The 25012-nt window shown below is 62.4% G+C and overlaps 19 non-coding genes across 19 annotated transcripts; 12 read left to right on the forward strand and 7 right to left on the reverse strand.

The window, feature by feature from the left end:
• Window positions 1-181: 181 nt before the first annotated feature.
• TRNAL-CAG (transfer RNA leucine (anticodon CAG)) lies at window positions 182-264 on the reverse strand. The gene has a single exon. It is a non-coding gene; the product is annotated as a tRNA-Leu (tRNA).
• A 572-nt stretch (window positions 265-836) lies between these two features.
• TRNAD-GUC (transfer RNA aspartic acid (anticodon GUC)) lies at window positions 837-908 on the forward strand. Its single transcript has one exon. It is a non-coding gene; the product is annotated as a tRNA-Asp (tRNA).
• An 833-nt stretch (window positions 909-1741) lies between these two features.
• On the forward strand, window positions 1742-1813 carry TRNAG-UCC (transfer RNA glycine (anticodon UCC)). Its single transcript has one exon. It is a non-coding gene; the product is annotated as a tRNA-Gly (tRNA).
• A 286-nt stretch (window positions 1814-2099) lies between these two features.
• On the forward strand, window positions 2100-2171 carry TRNAE-CUC (transfer RNA glutamic acid (anticodon CUC)). The gene has a single exon. It is a non-coding gene; the product is annotated as a tRNA-Glu (tRNA).
• A 4352-nt stretch (window positions 2172-6523) lies between these two features.
• TRNAG-GCC (transfer RNA glycine (anticodon GCC)) lies at window positions 6524-6594 on the reverse strand. Its single transcript has one exon. It is a non-coding gene; the product is annotated as a tRNA-Gly (tRNA).
• Window positions 6595-7717: 1123 nt separating this feature from the next.
• TRNAL-CAG (transfer RNA leucine (anticodon CAG)) lies at window positions 7718-7800 on the reverse strand. Its single transcript has one exon. It is a non-coding gene; the product is annotated as a tRNA-Leu (tRNA).
• A 572-nt stretch (window positions 7801-8372) lies between these two features.
• TRNAD-GUC (transfer RNA aspartic acid (anticodon GUC)) lies at window positions 8373-8444 on the forward strand. Its single transcript has one exon. It is a non-coding gene; the product is annotated as a tRNA-Asp (tRNA).
• An 833-nt stretch (window positions 8445-9277) lies between these two features.
• On the forward strand, window positions 9278-9349 carry TRNAG-UCC (transfer RNA glycine (anticodon UCC)). Its single transcript has one exon. It is a non-coding gene; the product is annotated as a tRNA-Gly (tRNA).
• Window positions 9350-9635: 286 nt separating this feature from the next.
• Window positions 9636-9707, forward strand: TRNAE-CUC (transfer RNA glutamic acid (anticodon CUC)). The gene has a single exon. It is a non-coding gene; the product is annotated as a tRNA-Glu (tRNA).
• A 4352-nt stretch (window positions 9708-14059) lies between these two features.
• Window positions 14060-14130, reverse strand: TRNAG-GCC (transfer RNA glycine (anticodon GCC)). The gene has a single exon. It is a non-coding gene; the product is annotated as a tRNA-Gly (tRNA).
• A 1127-nt stretch (window positions 14131-15257) lies between these two features.
• Window positions 15258-15340, reverse strand: TRNAL-CAG (transfer RNA leucine (anticodon CAG)). The gene has a single exon. It is a non-coding gene; the product is annotated as a tRNA-Leu (tRNA).
• Window positions 15341-15912: 572 nt separating this feature from the next.
• On the forward strand, window positions 15913-15984 carry TRNAD-GUC (transfer RNA aspartic acid (anticodon GUC)). The gene has a single exon. It is a non-coding gene; the product is annotated as a tRNA-Asp (tRNA).
• An 808-nt stretch (window positions 15985-16792) lies between these two features.
• Window positions 16793-16864, forward strand: TRNAG-UCC (transfer RNA glycine (anticodon UCC)). Its single transcript has one exon. It is a non-coding gene; the product is annotated as a tRNA-Gly (tRNA).
• Window positions 16865-17150: 286 nt separating this feature from the next.
• TRNAE-CUC (transfer RNA glutamic acid (anticodon CUC)) lies at window positions 17151-17222 on the forward strand. The gene has a single exon. It is a non-coding gene; the product is annotated as a tRNA-Glu (tRNA).
• Window positions 17223-21576: 4354 nt separating this feature from the next.
• Window positions 21577-21647, reverse strand: TRNAG-GCC (transfer RNA glycine (anticodon GCC)). The gene has a single exon. It is a non-coding gene; the product is annotated as a tRNA-Gly (tRNA).
• A 1076-nt stretch (window positions 21648-22723) lies between these two features.
• TRNAL-CAG (transfer RNA leucine (anticodon CAG)) lies at window positions 22724-22806 on the reverse strand. The gene has a single exon. It is a non-coding gene; the product is annotated as a tRNA-Leu (tRNA).
• A 575-nt stretch (window positions 22807-23381) lies between these two features.
• On the forward strand, window positions 23382-23453 carry TRNAD-GUC (transfer RNA aspartic acid (anticodon GUC)). The gene has a single exon. It is a non-coding gene; the product is annotated as a tRNA-Asp (tRNA).
• Window positions 23454-24282: 829 nt separating this feature from the next.
• Window positions 24283-24354, forward strand: TRNAG-UCC (transfer RNA glycine (anticodon UCC)). Its single transcript has one exon. It is a non-coding gene; the product is annotated as a tRNA-Gly (tRNA).
• A 282-nt stretch (window positions 24355-24636) lies between these two features.
• On the forward strand, window positions 24637-24708 carry TRNAE-CUC (transfer RNA glutamic acid (anticodon CUC)). Its single transcript has one exon. It is a non-coding gene; the product is annotated as a tRNA-Glu (tRNA).
• Window positions 24709-25012: the final 304 nt, after the last annotated feature.

A 25012-nucleotide genomic window follows, 5' to 3' on the forward strand; every position in this document is an offset into this window, starting at 1 on the left:
GTAGCGGGCCGTTTCTGCCAGGCCCGCGGCCGTGGCTGAGAAGGCCCCGCGTCTGAGAGGCGTGGATGTCCGGGCCGCAGTTTGGAGAGGCGGCAAGAGTGCAAGGCGCGAACGGACTGGAAGGCAGTAAAGCGCTGCCATAGGGCCGGGTGCGTTTGTCGGGCGGGCCAAAAGGCTGGCTTGTCAGGAGTGGGATTCGAACCCACGCCTCCAGGGGAGACTGCGACCTGAACGCAGCGCCTTAGACCGCTCGGCCATCCTGACGGCGGGCCTGGGCGTGCGCGTGGCCGTTCGGCTGGCTGGGACCCGACGCGACGCGCAGCCCGGTGCCCTTGGCGGGACGCGGTGCTCCGCGCCAGGCGCGCGGCCGTGTGGGGGAGCGACGGAGCGGGCGCGCGGCGGCCGACGGGGAGCAAGGCCAGACGACGCGCCTGGCTCCGCCGCGGTGGCGTCCTCGCCCAGCCCTGGCCCCGGACGGAGCCGGGCCGCGTCTTGCCAGCCCCTGCCGCCGGCCCCCACCCGCGCCTCTCCTCGCCGGCCATGGCCAGGCGCGCGCCCACCCCCTCCTCGCAGCCTTGCTTTCGGTCTCGGGCCCCCTCCTCCCGGCGCGATCCCCTCGTCGGAGGCAATAGGCAGCGCGCACTCGGAGCTTTCAGCGCCACTCGGGTCCGGGTCCCTGTCGGGTCGGGGGCTGCTGCTTTGGAGGACGCGGTTGGTGTGGCGTTGGGTCGGCTCGGGCACGTGCCGGGCGCCCGTGGTGGGCAGGGGGCCGGAGGGCAGGGGGAGGCGTCGGCAGTCAGCCCGAGAGCGTCCGGGCGCGGGGGCGGTGGCCGCCGTCCTCGTTAGTATAGTGGTGAGTATCCCCGCCTGTCACGCGGGAGACCGGGGTTCGATTCCCCGACGGGGAGGCAACACGCCCCCTTTTGGTGGCTGGCGCCGCTCTCTGTCCCGCCGCCTATCTCCCAAGGACCCTGCTTGTCCGCCCTGTGCCCTCCGTCCTCCAGCGAGGCGCAGGGCCCCAGCGCGTGCCCAGCCTGCCCACCCTCGACCCCCTCCAGCCCTTCCTCGTCGCCGGGCACTCAGTCGCCACGGCCGAGCGACGGCCTCCTCTGGACACCACAAGCTCTCGATGACGTTGCGGCCCGCCCAAAGTGGCTGTCTCCGTGGGCTCCTTGCGTCGCGACGCAAGGCTGCGCAGCTATGCACAGCTGCATAGGTGCCCAGCTGCCGGGACGGGTGGGAGGCGGATGAGTGCCGTCCCCTGTCGGTGCGGGAAGTGGCCTGGCCAGGCGCCGGGTGGAGAAGGGCTTTGGCGAGCCGGGGTGCTGGAAGATGCGTGCGCCGGGGGCGGGGGCGGGCCGCGGCGTGGAGCCGAGGGACCTGGAGCAGCAAGGCAGCGAGAGCGCCACCCTGAGGCGATCGGGCGGGTGGTCTAGGGCAGCTTCGTGGGGCTGGCGCGGGTGGGGCGCCGGGGGGCCTTGGTGGCGTCTGTGACGTCACAGAGCTGCCGGCCGGCGTGGCGTCGGGGCAGGGCTGCTCCAAGCGGCGGCGGCGGCGGCGGCTGAGGAGGAGGAGGAGGACGAGGAAGAGAAAGGGGAGCAGAAGGAGGAAGAGAAGGAGGAGGAGTCGGAAGAGAAGGAGTCGGAGGAGGAGGAGGAGGAGGAGGGGGAGGAGGAAGCGGCGACGAGAGTGCGCTCGGGCGAGCCCGGTGCCGGCGTCTCGGGGCGGCCCGGGCTGTGCAGCGTTGGTGGTATAGTGGTGAGCATAGCTGCCTTCCAAGCAGTTGACCCGGGTTCGATTCCCGGCCAACGCAGCGGACTGACCTTTTGCCGCGCTCCGCGGGCGGCCGGCCGGCCGGCCAGCCGGGGGCCTGTGAGGGAGAGCTGGGAGCAGGGAGCTCGGCGGCCCTAGCGGCTCTTCTTGTGTGTGCGAGAAGCAGGCGCGCAGTGTTCTGAGGGTGCTGCGAGCAGGAAGGACGGGAGGACACGTGGATTGCCAGGGGCGGCGCGTGGCTGGACTTGGAAAGGCCGGGTCTTGGCGCCAAGGTGGCGCCGAGCGGCTGCTATGGGTCGAGCAGGAGCCGTGGTAGAGCCCGACGCTCCCTGGTGGTCTAGTGGTTAGGATTCGGCGCTCTCACCGCCGCGGCCCGGGTTCGATTCCCGGTCAGGGAAGCCTTTCTTCTTCCTCTCTACCTGACACCGTCCACATCCCACTTTTAGGCCACGCTTGCTCCGCGGCCTCGGCGTCGCGCCCTGCCCGACAACAGCCGCCCGGTGCCCTGCACCTGCAGCCCAAGCCCTGCCAGGCAACGTCCACCCTCCCTGCCCGGCCAGACCTTTTGGCCGCACTGGCGCGCGCCCACTCGAGGCCTTCGACGTCCCGTGTCTTCGTTTTCACACGCTTGCCTCAGCCCCAAACACGAATGGCCGGGGCGGCGCCTCTCCCCGCCGAGGCTGTGTCCACGAGCAAACGCCCCCGCCGGTGTTTGGACTCTCCAGCAGCACTGCTTCTCCCCCACGGCGACAGCGGCGGCGGCACCGACGGCGCTGTCACACGCGGTGCCTTCTGACAGCGCCGGATCCCCTGTGGAAAGGAGCACCGGTGGGCAGACGGGTGCTTCGCAACACCGCAGCAGGTTTCCTGAACGCCCTTGCCGGTGCCTTGGGGGTGGCTGACAGTGTGGGATGAAGGTGTTTGTGGCCGTGGTCGGTGGCCACCCCACGCGGGCTAGGGAACGGAGCAGAACGAGCCCATGGAGAGAGGGCGGCGGTGGGCCGCGTGCTGGGAGGTGCGAGGAAGGACCTGGGGTGTCTGGCTGGAGCACGGGCAGGAGCGAGAGGTGTTGGGCTGGCGGGGACCTGGCCCGGGAGAGCGGCTGGCCGCTCAGGCAGGGGCTCAGCAGAAGCTTGGTGTGGTGGTGGTACCCGGCCCGGCACGTGTGTGCGGGTGGGTCAGATCAGGGGGCGGAGTGGGCCTGGAGTAGGGTGAGTCTGAGGAGCGCTGGCAGAAGTGAGACTTCCGGGCAGGACATTTGACAGTCGGGCCTGGGATACAAGGGGCAGGTGGCAGGGAGAGGGGTCCGAGCCTCCAGGCTGGGGGGAAGGGCGGGGTGTGTGAGTGGGCTGTGGGGCGTGGAAGATGGTGGGAGAGGACCCCTTCGCGGTGGGGTGGCGGGTGAGCGCCCCAGACTGGTGTGCTGTGCGGCAAGGTGGTCAGGCCAAGCAATGGGTTGTTACTGGGGGCGGTGGGTAGGAGGCGGGCAAGAGAACAACAGAAACGGAGTGCACCACAGGGGCTAGGTGGGGGTCCGAATCGGGTGGGGGCATTCTACTGCCCCAGAGACACACATCACCTCTCATCGGGAGAAACCATCCAGCCTCAGGTGTGTGTGGCGGCGGGGGTGGGGGGAGGAGGGGTTGAGGTTGAAAGAGGCCAAGGGAGAAGTCCCGTCTGATCCAGCAATCCCACTCCTGGGTACGTACCCGGAAATGGCGAAACAAGAGTTCAGAAAGGCCCAGGCACCTCCATGTTCACAGCGGCACTATTTGCACTAGCCAAGACACGGAAAAAAACCCAAGTGCCCGTCAACGGGTGGCCAGTACAAGAAGAGGTCGTATCTATGTAGTACGAGCTATCACTCAGCCATCAATAAAAAAGAATGAACTATTGCCATTTGCTGCCACAAGACTGCTCCCCGAGAATATTACGCTTCGTGAAGTATGTCCGACAGAGAAACACAAAGATACGTGGAATCTCAAAAGTACTACCACTGAATCTATGTGCGAAACAGAAACAGGCTCACAGACCTGGAAAACGCAGTGATGGTTACCCGAGGGAGAAAGGAGGGGTGGAGGGATAAATTAGGAGCTCGATGAACCGATACACAGTACTTCATATAAAGGAGATAAGCAACAAGGATTTACAGAATAACACAGGGAATGATATTCAATATCCTGCAATAACCTATACTGGAAATCAATCTGAAACAATATTAGACATGGAAAACAGTATCCCCTTTGCTGTACACCTGAAACTAACTCCATGTGGTTACTCAACTCTTCTTCCTAAACCACAAGTACTAATCCTTAAAAGTAAGTAAGTAAATAAATAAATATATAAATAAATAAATAGGAGGAACTGAGCCATCAGATGATCCAGCAATCCCCGTCGTGGGTACACAGCCGCCAAAGAGAAAAACTGTTGTTTGGAGAGATCCACGCACCCCCGTGTTTGTAGCTGCGCTACGTGCCACAGCCAAGACACAGAAAAAACCCATGTGCCCATCAGCAGTCGGCTGAGAGAAAAGGATGTGGTATATATGTACTGGGGAGTATTACTCAGCCATTTCAGAAAATGAAATATTGCCATTTGCCACACTAAGGATGGTCCTAGAGATTATTACACTTGGTGAAGTAAGTCTGACAGAGAAGCACAAAGATACGTGGAATCTAAAACGTAATAGAAAAGAATGTATGTGCAAAAGAGAAACAGACTCCCAGACAGAGAAAACACACTGATGGTTACCCAAGGAGAAAGGGAGGGGTGGAGACATAAATTAGGAGCTGCGATGAACAGATACACCGTACTTCATATAAAAGACATAAGCAGGGGGCTTCCCTGGTGGCGCAGTGGTTGAGAGTCCGCCTGCCGATGCAGGGGACACGGGTTCGTGCCCCGGTCCGGGAAGATCCCACATGCCGCGGAGCGGCTGGGCCCGTGAGCCATGGCCGCTGAGCCTGCGCGTCCGGAGCCTGTGCTCCGCAACGGGAGAGGCCACAGCAGTGAGAGGCCCGCGTACTATAGAAAAAAAAAAAAAAACAAACATAAGCAACAAGGATTTACAGTATAACACAGGGAATGATATTCAATATCGTGTAGTAAGCTATCATGGAAAGCAATCTGAAACATTATTAGACATGGAAAACAGAATCCGCTTTGCTGTGCACCTGAAACTAACTCAATATCATTAATCAACTTTTCTTCCAAAATTACAGCTAGTAGTTCTTATTAGTAAGTAAGTAAATGAATAAATATTAAATGCATAAATAAAAGCAACACACTAAAGAAATATGTGAAATACGAGCTCTCATATGATCCAGCAATCCCCATCGTGGGTACACATCAGCAGAGGAGAGAAACTGTCATTTGAAGAGATCCATGCACCCCCATGTTCACAGCAGCACTACGGGCCACAGCCAAGACATGGACAAAACCCAAGTGCCCATCAACCGATGGCTGGCACGGGAAGACGTGATATATATGTACCGTGGAATATTACTCAGCCATACAAAAGAGTGAGATACTGCCATTTGCACCAAGAAGGAGGGACCTAGAGTATATTACACTTAGCGACGTAAGTCAGGCAGAGAAGCACAAAGATACGGGGACTCTAAAGCGTACTACAAACGAACGTATGTGCCAAAGAGAGACAGACACACAGACATAGAAAACACACTGTTCGTTACCCAAGGGGAAAGTGTAGGGCAGGGGAAATTCCGGAGCTGTGATTAACAGAGAGGAAATACTATACATAAAGCACACAAGCAACAAGGATTTACCGTACAGCACAGGGAACTGTATTCATGTGTCGTGATAACGTATAACGGAAAATAACCTGGAAAAGGACATATAACTGAATCACTTTGCTGTACACCTGAAAGTAACACAATGTTTAAACCAACCATACTGCTACGAAAAGGAGAAGACGACGAAGGGGAAAACAAGAGGGCAACGGGACAGAGGCAAGGGCAGGATCCTTGACAACGTAGGATTTGGAAAGGATCGGGGGGAAAAGTGGCGAGATAGGAGGGGGGAGGGGGGTGTTTGTGGGAATAGGCAGGAGGCTGAGGTGGTGGTGCTGGGGGTGCTGTCCCGAGGGCTGATGCTGTTGGTGGGAGCAGAGGTTCAGGGGAGGGGGTGGTGTTTGTCGTGCTGATGGTGCTGGTGGCAGTAGCGGTGGAGGAGCGGGCCGGTGTTGGAAACGTGTTTCTGTTGAGGGTCAAAACGTGAATCTAGAGTGTAGTCTGCGATGATAGTGTGGACTTCTTTGGAACTCCTCGTGCAAGTGAGCGCTTTTGGGACTCTCTAGGAAACTGGGATGTATCGCTCCCAGAGGTGGCGACTTGCTTGCTGCTGGTTGTGCAAAGATAGTATAATTTTCGGAGTGGGGGCAGAGTGAGGCAGAGAGCTTGGACACGTGGCGAAAGGTGAAGAGGTTGGGCTGTGCGGGTGCCAGTGTGGGGTGTTCCTTACGGTGACAAGCGGGACACAAGCGGGGTCGGGGTCAGGAAGAGAACAAGGACAAGGAAGGGTCTGGGCGAAAGAGTGGCTCAGCCCGCGAGGTGTCAGGTCCTGGAGGCCTGGCTCCCGGGTGTGTGTGGGGTGGGGGCGTCTGCGTGGGAAGGACAGGGGCCGGGAAGGTACGGTGGTGAGCGAGCTGTTGCAGGACGGGTGCCTTGAGTGTGGCAGCTGGGAAACCCAGCTCCGCTTTGGGGCTGCGGGCACCAAAAGGGGACGCTGCGTCTGCATGGGCCGGGAATCGAACCCGGGCCTCCCGCGTGGCAGGCGAGAATTCTACCACTGAACCACCCATGCACCGATGGCCGCCGGCGCCCGCCGCTGCCCCAGCGGCGCTCGCCGCCAACCGCCGGACCCTGGTCACTGCTCGCCGCGTGGGCATGGGCTCCATTTGAGCAGGAGGCCGACGGGCCACCTGAATGAGAGGCTCCAGGCACTCTGGCGACCCCAGGGCGCGAGGCGGTCGGAAGCACCGAAGGATGGAGGGACGCAGGCGGGCTCGGCCCGTCCTGCGCTTTCTCTGCCGTCCACGGGCTCGGCCCGTCCTGCGCTTTCTCTGCCGTCCACGGAGCCGATTGACTGTCGGTGTCGCCAGGCGAAGCCAGGAGGCGAACCGGCCTGGCCCGCGCCCGAATCCCGGTCAGGGCAGGCGAGGCGTGGCCGGTGCGGCTGAGCACCGACGTTCCTCTCAGCCGCCGCCCGGCTCCGACGCAGCCAGGCAGGCAGGCAGGTGTGGTCCGGCCAGGGTCCCAAGGCGAAAAAGCACCGAGGGCACGCACCACAAGGCAGTCAGGACGCTGTCGGCGGCCACCTCGCTGTGGCTGTGGAGGGAATGGAATGGGCAGGCAGGCCGTTGGGTCTGGCGGGAAGGACAGGATGTTGGAAAGAGGGAGAGCTGCTGCTGGCGGAAGTGGAAGGAAGGCTGTGAGAACGAGTCCGCTGTTCACCAGGCAGAAGTCGGAGGGCGGGCGAGGCGTGGAGGGCTTTCCACACGCGGCCGTTCTGCGTGTGGCGGTGGTGGGGGCGGGGTGGGGCGGGGGAGAGGCCGTGGGTGGGAGGGGCGAAGGCAGGCAGGCAGGCAGGCAGGCAGGCAGGAAGACCAGCAGCAGCAGCCGCCAGCAGGTGAGGAAAGATGTGCTGCGAAGGACTGAAGGGCTTCCCGGTGTGGGTGCAGGTAGGAGGGGGCGTAGGAGCTGGCGGGGAGGGCGTTTTTCCGGAAAGCCCGTGGCCGGAGGGTTCGTAGCGGGCCGTTTCTGCCAGGCCCGCGGCCGTGGCTGAGAAGGCCCCGCGTCTGAGAGGCGTGGATGTCCGGGCCGCAGTTTGGAGAGGCGGCAAGAGTGCAAGGCGCGAACGGACTGGAAGGCAGTAAAGCGCTGCCATAGGGCCGGGTGCGTTTGTCGGGCGGGCCAAAAGGCTGGCTTGTCAGGAGTGGGATTCGAACCCACGCCTCCAGGGGAGACTGCGACCTGAACGCAGCGCCTTAGACCGCTCGGCCATCCTGACGGCGGGCCTGGGCGTGCGCGTGGCCGTTCGGCTGGCTGGGACCCGACGCGACGCGCAGCCCGGTGCCCTTGGCGGGACGCGGTGCTCCGCGCCAGGCGCGCGGCCGTGTGGGGGAGCGACGGAGCGGGCGCGCGGCGGCCGACGGGGAGCAAGGCCAGACGACGCGCCTGGCTCCGCCGCGGTGGCGTCCTCGCCCAGCCCTGGCCCCGGACGGAGCCGGGCCGCGTCTTGCCAGCCCCTGCCGCCGGCCCCCACCCGCGCCTCTCCTCGCCGGCCATGGCCAGGCGCGCGCCCACCCCCTCCTCGCAGCCTTGCTTTCGGTCTCGGGCCCCCTCCTCCCGGCGCGATCCCCTCGTCGGAGGCAATAGGCAGCGCGCACTCGGAGCTTTCAGCGCCACTCGGGTCCGGGTCCCTGTCGGGTCGGGGGCTGCTGCTTTGGAGGACGCGGTTGGTGTGGCGTTGGGTCGGCTCGGGCACGTGCCGGGCGCCCGTGGTGGGCAGGGGGCCGGAGGGCAGGGGGAGGCGTCGGCAGTCAGCCCGAGAGCGTCCGGGCGCGGGGGCGGTGGCCGCCGTCCTCGTTAGTATAGTGGTGAGTATCCCCGCCTGTCACGCGGGAGACCGGGGTTCGATTCCCCGACGGGGAGGCAACACGCCCCCTTTTGGTGGCTGGCGCCGCTCTCTGTCCCGCCGCCTATCTCCCAAGGACCCTGCTTGTCCGCCCTGTGCCCTCCGTCCTCCAGCGAGGCGCAGGGCCCCAGCGCGTGCCCAGCCTGCCCACCCTCGACCCCCTCCAGCCCTTCCTCGTCGCCGGGCACTCAGTCGCCACGGCCGAGCGACGGCCTCCTCTGGACACCACAAGCTCTCGATGACGTTGCGGCCCGCCCAAAGTGGCTGTCTCCGTGGGCTCCTTGCGTCGCGACGCAAGGCTGCGCAGCTATGCACAGCTGCATAGGTGCCCAGCTGCCGGGACGGGTGGGAGGCGGATGAGTGCCGTCCCCTGTCGGTGCGGGAAGTGGCCTGGCCAGGCGCCGGGTGGAGAAGGGCTTTGGCGAGCCGGGGTGCTGGAAGATGCGTGCGCCGGGGGCGGGGGCGGGCCGCGGCGTGGAGCCGAGGGACCTGGAGCAGCAAGGCAGCGAGAGCGCCACCCTGAGGCGATCGGGCGGGTGGTCTAGGGCAGCTTCGTGGGGCTGGCGCGGGTGGGGCGCCGGGGGGCCTTGGTGGCGTCTGTGACGTCACAGAGCTGCCGGCCGGCGTGGCGTCGGGGCAGGGCTGCTCCAAGCGGCGGCGGCGGCGGCGGCTGAGGAGGAGGAGGAGGACGAGGAAGAGAAAGGGGAGCAGAAGGAGGAAGAGAAGGAGGAGGAGTCGGAAGAGAAGGAGTCGGAGGAGGAGGAGGAGGAGGAGGGGGAGGAGGAAGCGGCGACGAGAGTGCGCTCGGGCGAGCCCGGTGCCGGCGTCTCGGGGCGGCCCGGGCTGTGCAGCGTTGGTGGTATAGTGGTGAGCATAGCTGCCTTCCAAGCAGTTGACCCGGGTTCGATTCCCGGCCAACGCAGCGGACTGACCTTTTGCCGCGCTCCGCGGGCGGCCGGCCGGCCGGCCAGCCGGGGGCCTGTGAGGGAGAGCTGGGAGCAGGGAGCTCGGCGGCCCTAGCGGCTCTTCTTGTGTGTGCGAGAAGCAGGCGCGCAGTGTTCTGAGGGTGCTGCGAGCAGGAAGGACGGGAGGACACGTGGATTGCCAGGGGCGGCGCGTGGCTGGACTTGGAAAGGCCGGGTCTTGGCGCCAAGGTGGCGCCGAGCGGCTGCTATGGGTCGAGCAGGAGCCGTGGTAGAGCCCGACGCTCCCTGGTGGTCTAGTGGTTAGGATTCGGCGCTCTCACCGCCGCGGCCCGGGTTCGATTCCCGGTCAGGGAAGCCTTTCTTCTTCCTCTCTACCTGACACCGTCCACATCCCACTTTTAGGCCACGCTTGCTCCGCGGCCTCGGCGTCGCGCCCTGCCCGACAACAGCCGCCCGGTGCCCTGCACCTGCAGCCCAAGCCCTGCCAGGCAACGTCCACCCTCCCTGCCCGGCCAGACCTTTTGGCCGCACTGGCGCGCGCCCACTCGAGGCCTTCGACGTCCCGTGTCTTCGTTTTCACACGCTTGCCTCAGCCCCAAACACGAATGGCCGGGGCGGCGCCTCTCCCCGCCGAGGCTGTGTCCACGAGCAAACGCCCCCGCCGGTGTTTGGACTCTCCAGCAGCACTGCTTCTCCCCCACGGCGACAGCGGCGGCGGCACCGACGGCGCTGTCACACGCGGTGCCTTCTGACAGCGCCGGATCCCCTGTGGAAAGGAGCACCGGTGGGCAGACGGGTGCTTCGCAACACCGCAGCAGGTTTCCTGAACGCCCTTGCCGGTGCCTTGGGGGTGGCTGACAGTGTGGGATGAAGGTGTTTGTGGCCGTGGTCGGTGGCCACCCCACGCGGGCTAGGGAACGGAGCAGAACGAGCCCATGGAGAGAGGGCGGCGGTGGGCCGCGTGCTGGGAGGTGCGAGGAAGGACCTGGGGTGTCTGGCTGGAGCACGGGCAGGAGCGAGAGGTGTTGGGCTGGCGGGGACCTGGCCCGGGAGAGCGGCTGGCCGCTCAGGCAGGGGCTCAGCAGAAGCTTGGTGTGGTGGTGGTACCCGGCCCGGCACGTGTGTGCGGGTGGGTCAGATCAGGGGGCGGAGTGGGCCTGGAGTAGGGTGAGTCTGAGGAGCGCTGGCAGAAGTGAGACTTCCGGGCAGGACATTTGACAGTCGGGCCTGGGATACAAGGGGCAGGTGGCAGGGAGAGGGGTCCGAGCCTCCAGGCTGGGGGGAAGGGCGGGGTGTGTGAGTGGGCTGTGGGGCGTGGAAGATGGTGGGAGAGGACCCCTTCGCGGTGGGGTGGCGGGTGAGCGCCCCAGACTGGTGTGCTGTGCGGCAAGGTGGTCAGGCCAAGCAATGGGTTGTTACTGGGGGCGGTGGGTAGGAGGCGGGCAAGAGAACAACAGAAACGGAGTGCACCACAGGGGCTAGGTGGGGGTCCGAATCGGGTGGGGGCATTCTACTGCCCCAGAGACACACATCACCTCTCATCGGGAGAAACCATCCAGCCTCAGGTGTGTGTGGCGGCGGGGGTGGGGGGAGGAGGGGTTGAGGTTGAAAGAGGCCAAGGGAGAAGTCCCGTCTGATCCAGCAATCCCACTCCTGGGTACGTACCCGGAAATGGCGAAACAAGAGTTCAGAAAGGCCCAGGCACCTCCATGTTCACAGCGGCACTATTTGCACTAGCCAAGACACGGAAAAAAACCCAAGTGCCCGTCAACGGGTGGCCAGTACAAGAAGAGGTCGTATCTATGTAGTACGAGCTATCACTCAGCCATCAATAAAAAAGAATGAACTATTGCCATTTGCTGCCACAAGACTGCTCCCCGAGAATATTACGCTTCGTGAAGTATGTCCGACAGAGAAACACAAAGATACGTGGAATCTCAAAAGTACTACCACTGAATCTATGTGCGAAACAGAAACAGGCTCACAGACCTGGAAAACGCAGTGATGGTTACCCGAGGGAGAAAGGAGGGGTGGAGGGATAAATTAGGAGCTCGATGAACCGATACACAGTACTTCATATAAAGGAGATAAGCAACAAGGATTTACAGAATAACACAGGGAATGATATTCAATATCCTGCAATAACCTATACTGGAAATCAATCTGAAACAATATTAGACATGGAAAACAGTATCCCCTTTGCTGTACACCTGAAACTAACTCCATGTGGTTACTCAACTCTTCTTCCTAAACCACAAGTACTAATCCTTAAAAGTAAGTAAGTAAATAAATAAATATATAAATAAATAAATAGGAGGAACTGAGCCATCAGATGATCCAGCAATCCCCGTCGTGGGTACACAGCCGCCAAAGAGAAAAACTGTTGTTTGGAGAGATCCACGCACCCCCGTGTTTGTAGCTGCGCTACGTGCCACAGCCAAGACACAGAAAAAACCCATGTGCCCATCAGCAGTCGGCTGAGAGAAAAGGATGTGGTATATATGTACTGGGGAGTATTACTCAGCCATTTCAGAAAATGAAATATTGCCATTTGCCACACTAAGGATGGTCCTAGAGATTATTACACTTGGTGAAGTAAGTCTGACAGAGAAGCACAAAGATACGTGGAATCTAAAACGTAATAGAAAAGAATGTATGTGCAAAAGAGAAACAGACTCCCAGACAGAGAAAACACACTGATGGTTACCCAAGGAGAAAGGGAGGGGTGGAGACATAAATTAGGAGCTGCGATGAACAGATACACCGTACTTCATATAAAAGACATAAGCAGGGGGCTTCCCTGGTGGCGCAGTGGTTGAGAGTCCGCCTGCCGATGCAGGGGACACGGGTTCGTGCCCCGGTCCGGGAAGATCCCACATGCCGCGGAGCGGCTGGGCCCGTGAGCCATGGCCGCTGAGCCTGCGCGTCCGGAGCCTGTGCTCCGCAACGGGAGAGGCCACAGCAGTGAGAGGCCCGCGTACTATAGAAAAAAAAAAAAAAACAAACATAAGCAACAAGGATTTACAGTATAACACAGGGAATGATATTCAATATCGTGTAGTAAGCTATCATGGAAAGCAATCTGAAACATTATTAGACATGGAAAACAGAATCCGCTTTGCTGTGCACCTGAAACTAACTCAATATCATTAATCAACTTTTCTTCCAAAATTACAGCTAGTAGTTCTTATTAGTAAGTAAGTAAATGAATAAATATTAAATGCATAAATAAAAGCAACACACTAAAGAAATATGTGAAATACGAGCTCTCATATGATCCAGCAATCCCCATCGTGGGTACACATCAGCAGAGGAGAGAAACTGTCATTTGAAGAGATCCATGCACCCCCATGTTCACAGCAGCACTACGGGCCACAGCCAAGACATGGACAAAACCCAAGTGCCCATCAACCGATGGCTGGCACGGGAAGACGTGATATATATGTACCGTGGAATATTACTCAGCCATACAAAAGAGTGAGATACTGCCATTTGCACCAAGAAGGAGGGACCTAGAGTATATTACACTTAGCGACGTAAGTCAGGCAGAGAAGCACAAAGATACGGGGACTCTAAAGCGTACTACAAACGAACGTATGTGCCAAAGAGAGACAGACACACAGACATAGAAAACACACTGTTCGTTACCCAAGGGGAAAGTGTAGGGCAGGGGAAATTCCGGAGCTGTGATTAACAGAGAGGAAATACTATACATAAAGCACACAAGCAACAAGGATTTACCGTACAGCACAGGGAACTGTATTCATGTGTCGTGATAACGTATAACGGAAAATAACCTGGAAAAGGACATATAACTGAATCACTTTGCTGTACACCTGAAAGTAACACAATGTTTAAACCAACCATACTGCTACGAAAAGGAGAAGACAACGAAGGGGAAAACAAGAGGGCAACGGGACAGAGGCAAGGGCAGGATCCTTGACAACGTAGGATTTGGAAAGGATCGGGGGGAAAAGTGGCGAGATAGGAGGGGGGAGGGGGGTGTTTGTGGGAATAGGCAGGAGGCTGAGGTGGTGGTGCTGGGGGTGCTGTCCCGAGGGCTGATGCTGTTGGTGGGAGCAGAGGTTCAGGGGAGGGGGTGGTGTTTGTCGTGCTGATGGTGCTGGTGGCAGTAGCGGTGGAGGAGCGGGCCGGTGTTGGAAACGTGTTTCTGTTGAGGGTCAAAACGTGAATCTAGAGTGTAGTCTGCGATGATAGTGTGGACTTCTTTGGAACTCCTCGTGCAAGTGAGCGCTTTTGGGACTCTCTAGGAAACTGGGATGTATCGCTCCCAGAGGTGGCGACTTGCTTGCTGCTGGTTGTGCAAAGATAGTATAATTTTCGGAGTGGGGGCAGAGTGAGGCAGAGAGCTTGGACACGTGGCGAAAGGTGAAGAGGTTGGGCTGTGCGGGTGCCAGTGTGGGGTGTTCCTTACGGTGACAAGCGGGACACAAGCGGGGTCGGGGTCAGGAAGAGAACAAGGACAAGGAAGGGTCTGGGCGAAAGAGTGGCTCAGCCCGCGAGGTGTCAGGTCCTGGAGGCCTGGCTCCCGGGTGTGTGTGGGGTGGGGGCGTCTGCGTGGGAAGGACAGGGGCCGGGAAGGTACGGTGGTGAGCGAGCTGTTGCAGGACGGGTGCCTTGAGTGTGGCAGCTGGGAAACCCAGCTCCGCTTTGGGGCTGCGGGCACCAAAAGGGGACGCTGCGTCTGCATGGGCCGGGAATCGAACCCGGGCCTCCCGCGTGGCAGGCGAGAATTCTACCACTGAACCACCCATGCACCGATGGCCGCCGGCGCCCGCCGCTGCCCCAGCGGCGCTCGCCGCCAACCGCCGGACCCTGGTCACTGCTCGCCGCGTGGGCATGGGCTCCATTTGAGCAGGAGGCCGACGGGCCACCTGAATGAGAGGCTCCAGGCACTCTGGCGACCCCAGGGCGCGAGGCGGTCGGAAGCACCGAAGGATGGAGGGACGCAGGCGGGCTCGGCCCGTCCTGCGCTTTCTCTGCCGTCCACGGGCTCGGCCCGTCCTGCGCTTTCTCTGCCGTCCACGGAGCCGATTGACTGTCGGTGTCGCCAGGCGAAGCCAGGAGGCGAACCGGCCTGGCCCGCGCCCGAATCCCGGTCAGGGCAGGCGAGGCGTGGCCGGTGCGGCTGAGCACCGACGTTCCTCTCAGCCGCCGCCCGGCTCCGACGCAGCCAGGCAGGCAGGCAGGTGTGGTCCGGCCAGGGTCCCAAGGCGAAAAAGCACCGAGGGCACGCACCACAAGGCAGTCAGGACGCTGTCGGCGGCCACCTCGCTGTGGCTGTGGAGGGAATGGAATGGGCAGGCAGGCCGTTGGGTCTGGCGGGAAGGACAGGATGTTGGAAAGAGGGAGAGCTGCTGCTGGCGGAAGTGGAAGGAAGGCTGTGAGAACGAGTCCGCTGTTCACCAGGCAGAAGTCGGAGGGCGGGCGAGGCGTGGAGGGCTTTCCACACGCGGCCGTTCTGCGTGTGGCGGTGGTGGGGGCGGGGTGGGGCGGGGGAGAGGCCGTGGGTGGGAGGGGCGAAGGCAGGCAGGCAGGCAGGCAGGCAGGCAGGCAGGAAGACCAGCAGCAGCAGCCGCCAGCAGGTGAGGAAAGATGTGCTGCGAAGGACTGAAGGGCTTCCCGGTGTGGGTGCAGGTAGGAGGGGGCGTAGGAGCTGGCGGGGAGGGCGTTTTTCCGGAAAGCCCGTGGCCGGAGGGTTCGTAGCGGGCCGTTTCTGCCAGGCCCGCGGCCGTGGCTGAGAAGGCCCCGCGTCTGAGAGGCGTGGATGTCCGGGCCGCAGTTTGGAGAGGCGGCAAGAGTGCAAGGCGCGAACGGACTGGAAGGCAGTAAAGCGCTGCCATAGGGCCGGGTGCGTTTGTCGGGCGGGCCAAAAGGCTGGCTTGTCAGGAGTGGGATTCGAACCCACGCCTCCAGGGGAGACTGCGACCTGAACGCAGCGCCTTAGACCGCTCGGCCATCCTGACGGCGGGCCTGGGCGTGCGCGTGGCCGTTCGGCTGGCTGGGACCCGACGCGACGCGCAGCCCGGTGCCCTTGGCGGGACGCGGTGCTCCGCGCCAGGCGCGCGGCCGTGTGGGGGAGCGACGGAGCGGGCGCGCGGCGGCCGACGGGGAGCAAGGCCAGACGACGCGCCTGGCTCCGCCGCGGTGGCGTCCTCGCCCAGCCCTGGCCCCGGACGGAGCCGGGCCGCGTCTTGCCAGCCCCTGCCGCCGGCCCCCACCCGCGCCTCTCCTCGCCGGCCATGGCCAGGCGCGCGCCCACCCCCTCCTCGCAGCCTTGCTTTCGGTCTCGGGCCCCCTCCTCCCGGCGCGATCCCCTCGTCGGAGGCAATAGGCAGCGCGCACTCGGAGCTTTCAGCGCCACTCGGGTCCGGGTCCCTGTCGGGTCGGGGGCTGCTGCTTTGGAGGACGCGGTTGGTGTGGCGTTGGGTCGGCTCGGGCACGTGCCGGGCGCCCGTGGTGGGCAGGGGGCCGGAGGGCAGGGGGAGGCGTCGGCAGTCAGCCCGAGAGCGTCCGGGCGCGGGGGCGGTGGCCGCCGTCCTCGTTAGTATAGTGGTGAGTATCCCCGCCTGTCACGCGGGAGACCGGGGTTCGATTCCCCGACGGGGAGGCAACACGCCCCCTTTTGGTGGCTGGCGCCGCTCTCTGTCCCGCCGCCTATCTCCCAAGGACCCTGCTTGTCCGCCCTGTGCCCTCCGTCCTCCAGCGAGGCGCAGGGCCCCAGCGCGTGCCCAGCCTGCCCACCCTCGACCCCCTCCAGCCCTTCCTCGTCGCCGGGCACTCAGTCGCCACGGCCGAGCGACGGCCTCCTCTGGACACCACAAGCTCTCGATGACGTTGCGGCCCGCCCAAAGTGGCTGTCTCCGTGGGCTCCTTGCGTCGCGACGCAAGGCTGCGCAGCTATGCACAGCTGCATAGGTGCCCAGCTGCCGGGACGGGTGGGAGGCGGATGAGTGCCGTCCCCTGTCGGTGCGGGAAGTGGCCTGGCCAGGCGCCGGGTGGAGAAGGGCTTTGGCGAGCCGGGGTGCTGGAAGATGCGTGCGCCGGGGGCGGGGGCGGGCCGCGGCGTGGAGCCGAGGGACCTGGAGCAGCAAGGCAGCGAGAGCGCCACCCTGAGGCGATCGGGCGGGTGGTCTAGGGCAGCTTCGTGGGGCTGGCGCGGGTGGGGCGCCGGGGGGCCTTGGTGGCGTCTGTGACGTCACAGAGCTGCCGGCCGGCGTGGCGTCGGGCGGCGGCGGCTGAGGAGGAGGAGGAGGACGAGGAAGAGAAAGGGGAGCAGAAGGAGGAAGAGAAGGAGGAGGAGTCGGAAGAGAAGGAGTCGGAGGAGGAGGAGGAGGAGGAGGGGGAGGAGGAAGCGGCGACGAGAGTGCGCTCGGGCGAGCCCGGTGCCGGCGTCTCGGGGCGGCCCGGGCTGTGCAGCGTTGGTGGTATAGTGGTGAGCATAGCTGCCTTCCAAGCAGTTGACCCGGGTTCGATTCCCGGCCAACGCAGCGGACTGACCTTTTGCCGCGCTCCGCGGGCGGCCGGCCGGCCGGCCGGCCGGGGGCCTGTGAGGGAGAGCTGGGAGCAGGGAGCTCGGCGGCCCTAGCGGCTCTTCTTGTGTGTGCGAGAAGCAGGCGCGCAGTGTTCTGAGGGTGCTGCGAGCAGGAAGGACGGGAGGACACGTGGATTGCCAGGGGCGGCGCGTGGCTGGACTTGGAAAGGCCGGGTCTTGGCGCCAAGGTGGCGCCGAGCGGCTGCTATGGGTCGAGCAGGAGCCGTGGTAGAGCCCGACGCTCCCTGGTGGTCTAGTGGTTAGGATTCGGCGCTCTCACCGCCGCGGCCCGGGTTCGATTCCCGGTCAGGGAAGCCTTTCTTCTTCCTCTCTACCTCACACCGTCCACATCCCACTTTTAGGCCACGCTTGCTCCGCGGCCTCGGCGTCGCGCCCTGCCCGACAACAGCCGCCCGGTGCCCTGCACCTGCAGCCCAAGCCCTGCCAGGCAACGTCCACCCTCCCTGCCCGGCCAGACCTTTTGGCCGCACTGGCGCGCGCCCACTCGAGGCCTTCGACGTCCCGTGTCTTCGTTTTCACACGCTTGCCTCAGCCCCAAACACGAATGGCCGGGGCGGCGCCTCTCCCCGCCGAGGCTGTGTCCACGAGCAAACGCCCCCGCCGGTGTTTGGACTCTCCAGCAGCACTGCTTCTCCCCCACGGCGACAGCGGCGGCGGCACCGACGGCGCTGTCACACGCGGTGCCTTCTGACAGCGCCGGATCCCCTGTGGAAAGGAGCACCGGTGGGCAGACGGGTGCTTCGCAACACCGCAGCAGGTTTCCTGAACGCCCTTGCCGGTGCCTTGGGGGTGGCTGACAGTGTGGGATGAAGGTGTTTGTGGCCGTGGTCGGTGGCCACCCCACGCGGGCTAGGGAACGGAGCAGAACGAGCCCATGGAGAGAGGGCGGCGGTGGGCCGCGTGCTGGGAGGTGCGAGGAAGGACCTGGGGTGTCTGGCTGGAGCACGGGCAGGAGCGAGAGGTGTTGGGCTGGCGGGGACCTGGCCCGGGAGAGCGGCTGGCCGCTCAGGCAGGGGCTCAGCAGAAGCTTGGTGTGGTGGTGGTACCCGGCCCGGCACGTGTGTGCGGGTGGGTCAGATCAGGGGGCGGAGTGGGCCTGGAGTAGGGTGAGTCTGAGGAGCGCTGGCAGAAGTGAGACTTCCGGGCAGGACATTTGACAGTCGGGCCTGGGATACAAGGGGCAGGTGGCAGGGAGAGGGGTCCGAGCCTCCAGGCTGGGGGGAAGGGCGGGGTGTGTGAGTGGGCTGTGGGGCGTGGAAGATGGTGGGAGAGGACCCCTTCGCGGTGGGGTGGCGGGTGAGCGCCCCAGACTGGTGTGCTGTGCGGCAAGGTGGTCAGGCCAAGCAATGGGTTGTTACTGGGGGCGGTGGGTAGGAGGCGGGCAAGAGAACAACAGAAACGGAGTGCACCACAGGGGCTAGGTGGGGGTCCGAATCGGGTGGGGGCATTCTACTGCCCCAGAGACACACATCACCTCTCATCGGGAGAAACCATCCAGCCTCAGGTGTGTGTGGCGGCGGGGGTGGGGGGAGGAGGGGTTGAGGTTGAAAGAGGCCAAGGGAGAAGTCCCGTCTGATCCAGCAATCCCACTCCTGGGTACGTACCCGGAAATGGCGAGACAAGAGTTCAGAAAGGCCCAGGCACCTCCATGTTCACAGCGGCACTATTTGCACTAGCCAAGACACGGAAAAAAACCCAAGTGCCCGTCAACGGGTGGCCAGTACAAGAAGAGGTCGTATCTATGTAGTACGAGCTATCACTCAGCCATCAATAAAAAAGAATGAACTATTGCCATTTGCTGCCACAAGACTGCTCCCCGAGAATATTACGCTTCGTGAAGTATGTCCGACAGAGAAACACAAAGATACGTGGAATCTCAAAAGTACTACCACTGAATCTATGTGCGAAACAGAAACAGGCTCACAGACCTGGAAAACGCAGTGATGGTTACCCGAGGGAGAAAGGAGGGGTGGAGGGATAAATTAGGAGCTCGATGAACCGATACACAGTACTTCATATAAAGGAGATAAGCAACAAGGATTTACAGAATAACACAGGGAATGATATTCAATATCCTGCAATAACCTATACTGGAAATCAATCTGAAACAATATTAGACATGGAAAACAGTATCCCCTTTGCTGTACACCTGAAACTAACTCCATGTGGTTACTCAACTCTTCTTCCTAAACCACAAGTACTAATCCTTAAAAGTAAGTAAGTAAATAAATAAATATATAAATAAATAAATAGGAGGAACTGAGCCATCAGATGATCCAGCAATCCCCGTCGTGGGTACACAGCCGCCAAAGAGAAAAACTGTTGTTTGGAGAGATCCACGCACCCCCGTGTTTGTAGCTGCGCTACGTGCCACAGCCAAGACACAGAAAAAACCCATGTGCCCATCAGCAGTCGGCTGACAGAAAAGGATGTGGTATATATGTACTGGGGAGTATTACTCAGCCATTTCAGAAAATGAAATATTGCCATTTGCCACACTAAGGATGGTCCTAGAGATTATTACACTTGGTGAAGTAAGTCTGACAGAGAAGCACAAAGATACGTGGAATCTAAAACGTAATAGAAAAGAATGTATGTGCAAAAGAGAAACAGACTCCCAGACAGAGAAAACACACTGATGGTTACCCAAGGAGAAAGGGAGGGGTGGAGACATAAATTAGGAGCTGCGATGAACAGATACACCGTACTTCATATAAAAGACATAAGCAGGGGGCTTCCCTGGTGGCGCAGTGGTTGAGAGTCCGCCTGCCGATGCAGGGGACACGGGTTCGTGCCCCGGTCCGGGAAGATCCCACATGCCGCGGAGCGGCTGGGCCCGTGAGCCATGGCCGCTGAGCCTGCGCGTCCGGAGCCTGTGCTCCGCAACGGGAGAGGCCACAGCAGTGAGAGGCCCGCGTACTATAGAAAAAAAAAAAAAAAGACATAAGCAACAAGGATTTCCAGTATAACACAGGGAATGATATTCAATATCGTGTAGTAAGCTATCATGGAAAGCAATCTGAAACGTTATTAGACATGGGAAACAGTATCTGCTTTGCTGTGCACCTGAAACTAACTCCATATTGTTAATCAACTTTTCTTCCAAAATTACAGCTAGTCGTTCTTATAAGTAAGTAAGTAAATGAATAAATAAATATTAAATGCATAAATAAAAACAACACACTAAAGAAATAGGTGAAATAGGGGCTCTCATATGATCCAGCAATCCCCATCGTGGGTACACATCGGCAGAGGAGAGAAACTGTCATTTGAATAGATCCATGCACCCCCATGTTCACAGCAGCACTACGGGCCACAGCCAAGACATGGACAAAACCCAAGTGCCCATCAACCGATGGCTGGCACGGGAAGACGTGATATATATGTACTGTGGAATATTACTCAGCCATACAAAAGAGTGAGATACTGCCATTTGCACCAAGAAGGAGGGACCTAGAGTATATTACACTTAGCGACGTAAGTCAGGCAGAGAAGCACAAAGATACGGGGACTCTAAAGCGTACTACAAACGAACGTATGTGCCAAAGAGAGACAGACACACAGACATAGAAAACACACTGTTCGTTACCCAAGGGGAAAGTGTAGGGCAGGGGAAATTCCGGAGCTGTGATTAACAGAGAGGAAATACTATACATAAAGCACACAAGCAACAAGGATTTACCGTACAGCACAGGGAACTGTATTCATGTGTCGTGATAACGTATAACGGAAAATAACCTGGAAAAGGACATATAACTGAATCACTTTGCTGTACACCTGAAAGTAACACAATGTTTAAACCAACCATACTGCTACGAAAAGGAGAAGACGACGAAGGGGAAAACAAGAGGGCAACGGGACAGAGGCAAGGGCAGGATCCTTGACAACGTAGGATTTGGAAAGGATCGGGGGGAAAAGTGGCGAGATAGGAGGGGGGAGGGGGGTGTTTGTGGGAATAGGCAGGAGGCTGAGGTGGTGGTGCTGGGGGTGCTGTCCCGAGGGCTGATGCTGTTGGTGGGAGCAGAGGTTCAGGGGAGGGGGTGGTGTTTGTCGTGCTGATGGTGCTGGTGGCAGTAGCGGTGGAGGAGCGGGCCGGTGTTGGAAACGTGTTTCTGTTGAGGGTCAAAACGTGAATCTAGAGTGTAGTCTGCGATGATAGTGTGGACTTCTTTGGAACTCCTCGTGCAAGTGAGCGCTTTTGGGACTCTCTAGGAAACTGGGATGTATCGCTCCCAGAGGTGGCGACTTGCTTGCTGCTGGTTGTGCAAAGATAGTATAATTTTCGGAGTGGGGGCAGAGTGAGGCAGAGAGCTTGGACACGTGGCGAAAGGTGAAGAGGTTGGGCTGTGCGGGTGCCAGTGTGGGGTGTTCCTTACGGTGACAAGCGGGACACAAGCGGGGTCGGGGTCAGGAAGAGAACAAGGACAAGGAAGGGTCTGGGCGAAAGAGTGGCTCAGCCCGCGAGGTGTCAGGTCCTGGAGGCCTGGCTCCCGGGTGTGTGTGGGGTGGGGGCGTCTGCGTGGGAAGGACAGGGGCCGGGAAGGTACGGTGGTGAGCGAGCTGTTGCAGGACGGGTGCCTTGAGTGTGGCAGCTGGGAAACCCAGCTCCGCTTTGGGGCTGCGGGCACCAAAAGGGGACGCTGCGTCTGCATGGGCCGGGAATCGAACCCGGGCCTCCCGCGTGGCAGGCGAGAATTCTACCACTGAACCACCCATGCACCGATGGCCGCCGGCGCCCGCCGCTGCCCCAGCGGCGCTCGCCGCCAACCGCCGGACCCTGGTCACTGCTCGCCGCGTGGGCATGGGCTCCATTTGAGCAGGAGGCCGACGGGCCACCTGAATGAGAGGCTCCGGGCACTCTGGCGACCCCAGGGCGCGAGGCGGTCGGAAGCACCGATGGATGGAGGGACGCAGGCGGGCTCGGCCTGTCCTGCGCTTTCTCTGCCGTCCACGGAGGCGCGAGACTGCCGGTGTCGCCAGAGGAAGCCAGGAGGCGAACCGGCCTGGCCCGCGCCCGAATCCCAGTCAGGGCAGGCGAGGCGTGGCCGCTGCGGCTGAGCAGCGACGTTCCTCTCAGCCCCCGCCCGGCTCCGACGCAGGCAGGCAGGTGTGGTCCGGCCAGGGTCCCAAGGCGAAAAAGCACCGAGGGCACGCACCACAAGGCAGTCAGGACGCTGTCGGCGGCCACCTCGCTGTGGCTGTGGAGGGAATGGAATGGGCAGGCAGGCCGTTGGGTCTGGCGGGAAGGACAGGATGTTGGAAAGAGGGAGAGCTGCTGCTGGCGGAAGTGGAAGGAAGGCTGTGAGAACGAGTCCGCTGTTCACCAGGCAGAAGTCGGAGGGCGGGCGAGGCGTGGAGGGCTTTCCACACGCGGCCGTTCTGCGTGTGGCGGTGGGGGCGGGGTGGGGCGGGGGAGAGGCCGTGGGTGGGAGGGGCGAAGGCAGGCAGGCAGGCAGGCAGGCAGGCAGGAAGACCAGCAGCAGCAGCCGCCAGCAGGTGAGGAAAGATGTGCTGCGAAGGACTGAAGGGCTTCCCGGTGTGGGTGCAGGTAGGAGGGGGCGTAGGAGCTGGCGGGGAGGGCGTTTTTCCGGAAAGCCCGTGGCCGGAGGGTTCGTAGCGGGCCGTTTCTGCCAGGCCCGCGGCCGTGGCTGAGAAGGTCCCGCGTCTGAGAGGCGTGGATGTCCGGGCCGCAGTTTGGAGAGGTGGCAAGAGTGCAAGGCGCGAACGGACTGGAAGGCAGTAAAGCGCTGCCATAGGGCCGGGTGCGTTTGTCGGGCGGGCCAAAAGGCTGGCTTGTCAGGAGTGGGATTCGAACCCACGCCTCCAGGGGAGACTGCGACCTGAACGCAGCGCCTTAGACCGCTCGGCCATCCTGACGGCGGGCCTGGGCGTGCGCGTGGCCGCTCGGCTGGCTGGGACCCGACGCGACGCGCAGCCCGGTGCCCTTGGCGGGACGCGGTGCTCCGCGCCAGGCGCGCGGCCGTGTGGGGGAGCGACGGAGCGGGCGCGCGGCGGCCGACGGGGAGCAAGGCCAGACGACGCGCCTGGCTCCGCCGCGGTGGCGTCCTCGCCCAGCCCTGGCCCCGGACGGAGCCGGGCCGCGTCTTGCCAGCCCCTGCCGCCGGCCCCCACCCGCGCCTCCCCTCGCCGGCCATGGCCAGGCGCGCGCCCACCCCCTCCTCGCAGCCTTGCTTTCGGTCTCGGGCCCCCTCCTCCCGGCGCGATCCCCGCGTCGGAGGCAATAGGCAGCGCGCACTCGGAGCTTTCAGCGCCACTCGGGTCCGGGTCCCTGTCGGGTCGGGGGCTGCTGCTGCTTTGGAGGACGCGGTTGGTGTGGCGTTGGGTCGGCTCGGGCACGTGCCGGGCGCCCGTGGTGGGCAGGGGGCCGGAGGGCGGGGGGAGGCGTCGGCCGGCAGCCCGAGAGCGTCCGGGCGCGGGGGCGGTGGCCGCCGTCCTCGTTAGTATAGTGGTGAGTATCCCCGCCTGTCACGCGGGAGACCGGGGTTCGATTCCCCGACGGGGAGGCAACACGCCCCCTTTTGGTGGCTGGCGCCGCTCTCTGTCCCGCCGCCTATCTCCCAAGGACCCTGCTTGTCCGCCCTGTGCCCTCCGTCCTCCAGCGAGGCGCAGGGCCCCAGCGCGTGCCCAGCCTGCCCACCCTCGACCCCCTCCAGCCCTTCCTCGTCGCCGGGCACTCAGTCGCCACGGCCGAGCGACGGCCTCCTCTGGACACCACAGCTCTCGATGACGTTGCGGCCCGCCCAAAGTGGCTGTCTCCGTGGGCTCCTTGCGTCGCGACGCAAGGCTGCACAGCTATGCACAGCTGCATAGGTGCCCAGCTGCCGGGACGGGTGGGAGGCGGATGAGTGCCGTCCCCTGTCGGTGCGGGAAGTGGCCTGGCCAGGCGCCGGGTGGAGAAGGGCTTTGGCGAGCCGGGGTGCTGGAAGATGCGTGCGCCGGGGGCGGGGGCGGGCCGCGGCGTGGAGCCGAGGGACCTGGAGCAGCAAGGCAGCGAGAGCGCCACCCTGAGGCGATCGGGCGGGTGGTCTAGGGCAGCTTCGTGGGGCTGGCGCGGGTGGGGCGCCGGGGGGCCTTGGTGGCGTCTGTGACGTCACAGAGCTGCCGGCCGGCGTGGCGTCGGGGCAGGGCTGCTCCAAGCGGCGGCGGCGGCGGCTGAGGAGGAGGAGGAGGACGAGGAAGAGAAAGGGGAGCAGAAGGAGGAAGAGAAGGAGGAGGAGTCGGAAGAGAAGGAGTCGGAGGAGGAGGAGGAGGAGGAGGGGGAGGAGGAAGCGGCGACGAGAGTGCGCTCGGGCGAGCCCGGTGCCGGCGTCTCGGGGCGGCCCGGGCTGTGCAGCGTTGGTGGTATAGTGGTGAGCATAGCTGCCTTCCAAGCAGTTGACCCGGGTTCGATTCCCGGCCAACGCAGCGGGCTGACGTTTTGCCGAGTTCCGCGGCCGGCCGGCCGGCCGGCCGGGGGCCTGTGAGGGAGAGCTGAGAGCAGGGAGCTCGGTGGCCCTAGCGGCTCTTCTTGTGTGTGCGAGAAGCAGGCGCGCAGTGTTCTGAGGGTGCTGCAAGCAGGAAGGACGGGAGGACACGTGGATTACCAGGGGCGGCGCGTGGCTGGACTTGGAAAGGCCGGGTCTTGGCGCCAAGGTGGCGCCGAGCGGCTGCTATGGGTCGAGCAGGAGCCGTGGTAGAGCCCGACGCTCCCTGGTGGTCTAGTGGTTAGGATTCGGCGCTCTCACCGCCGCGGCCCGGGTTCGATTCCCGGTCAGGGAAGCCTTTCTTCTTCCCCTCTACCTCACACCGTCCACATCCCACTTTTAGGCCACGCTTGCTCCGCGGCCTCGGCGTCGCGCCCTGCCCGACAACAGCCGCCCGGTGCCCTGCACCTGCAGCCCAAGCCCTGCCAGGCAACCTCCACCCTCCCTGCCCGGCCACACCTTTTGGCCGCACTGGCGCGCGCCCACTCGAGGCCTTCGACGTCCCGTGTCTTCGTTTTCACACGCTTGCCTCAGCCCCAAACACGAATGGCCGGGGCGGCGCCTCTCCCCGCCGAGGCTGTGGCCACAAGCAAACGCCC

Source organism: Globicephala melas, chromosome 1 (genome assembly GCF_963455315.2).
Source record: "Globicephala melas chromosome 1, mGloMel1.2, whole genome shotgun sequence".
In the NCBI taxonomy this organism is placed as follows: Eukaryota; Metazoa; Chordata; class Mammalia; order Artiodactyla; family Delphinidae; genus Globicephala; species Globicephala melas.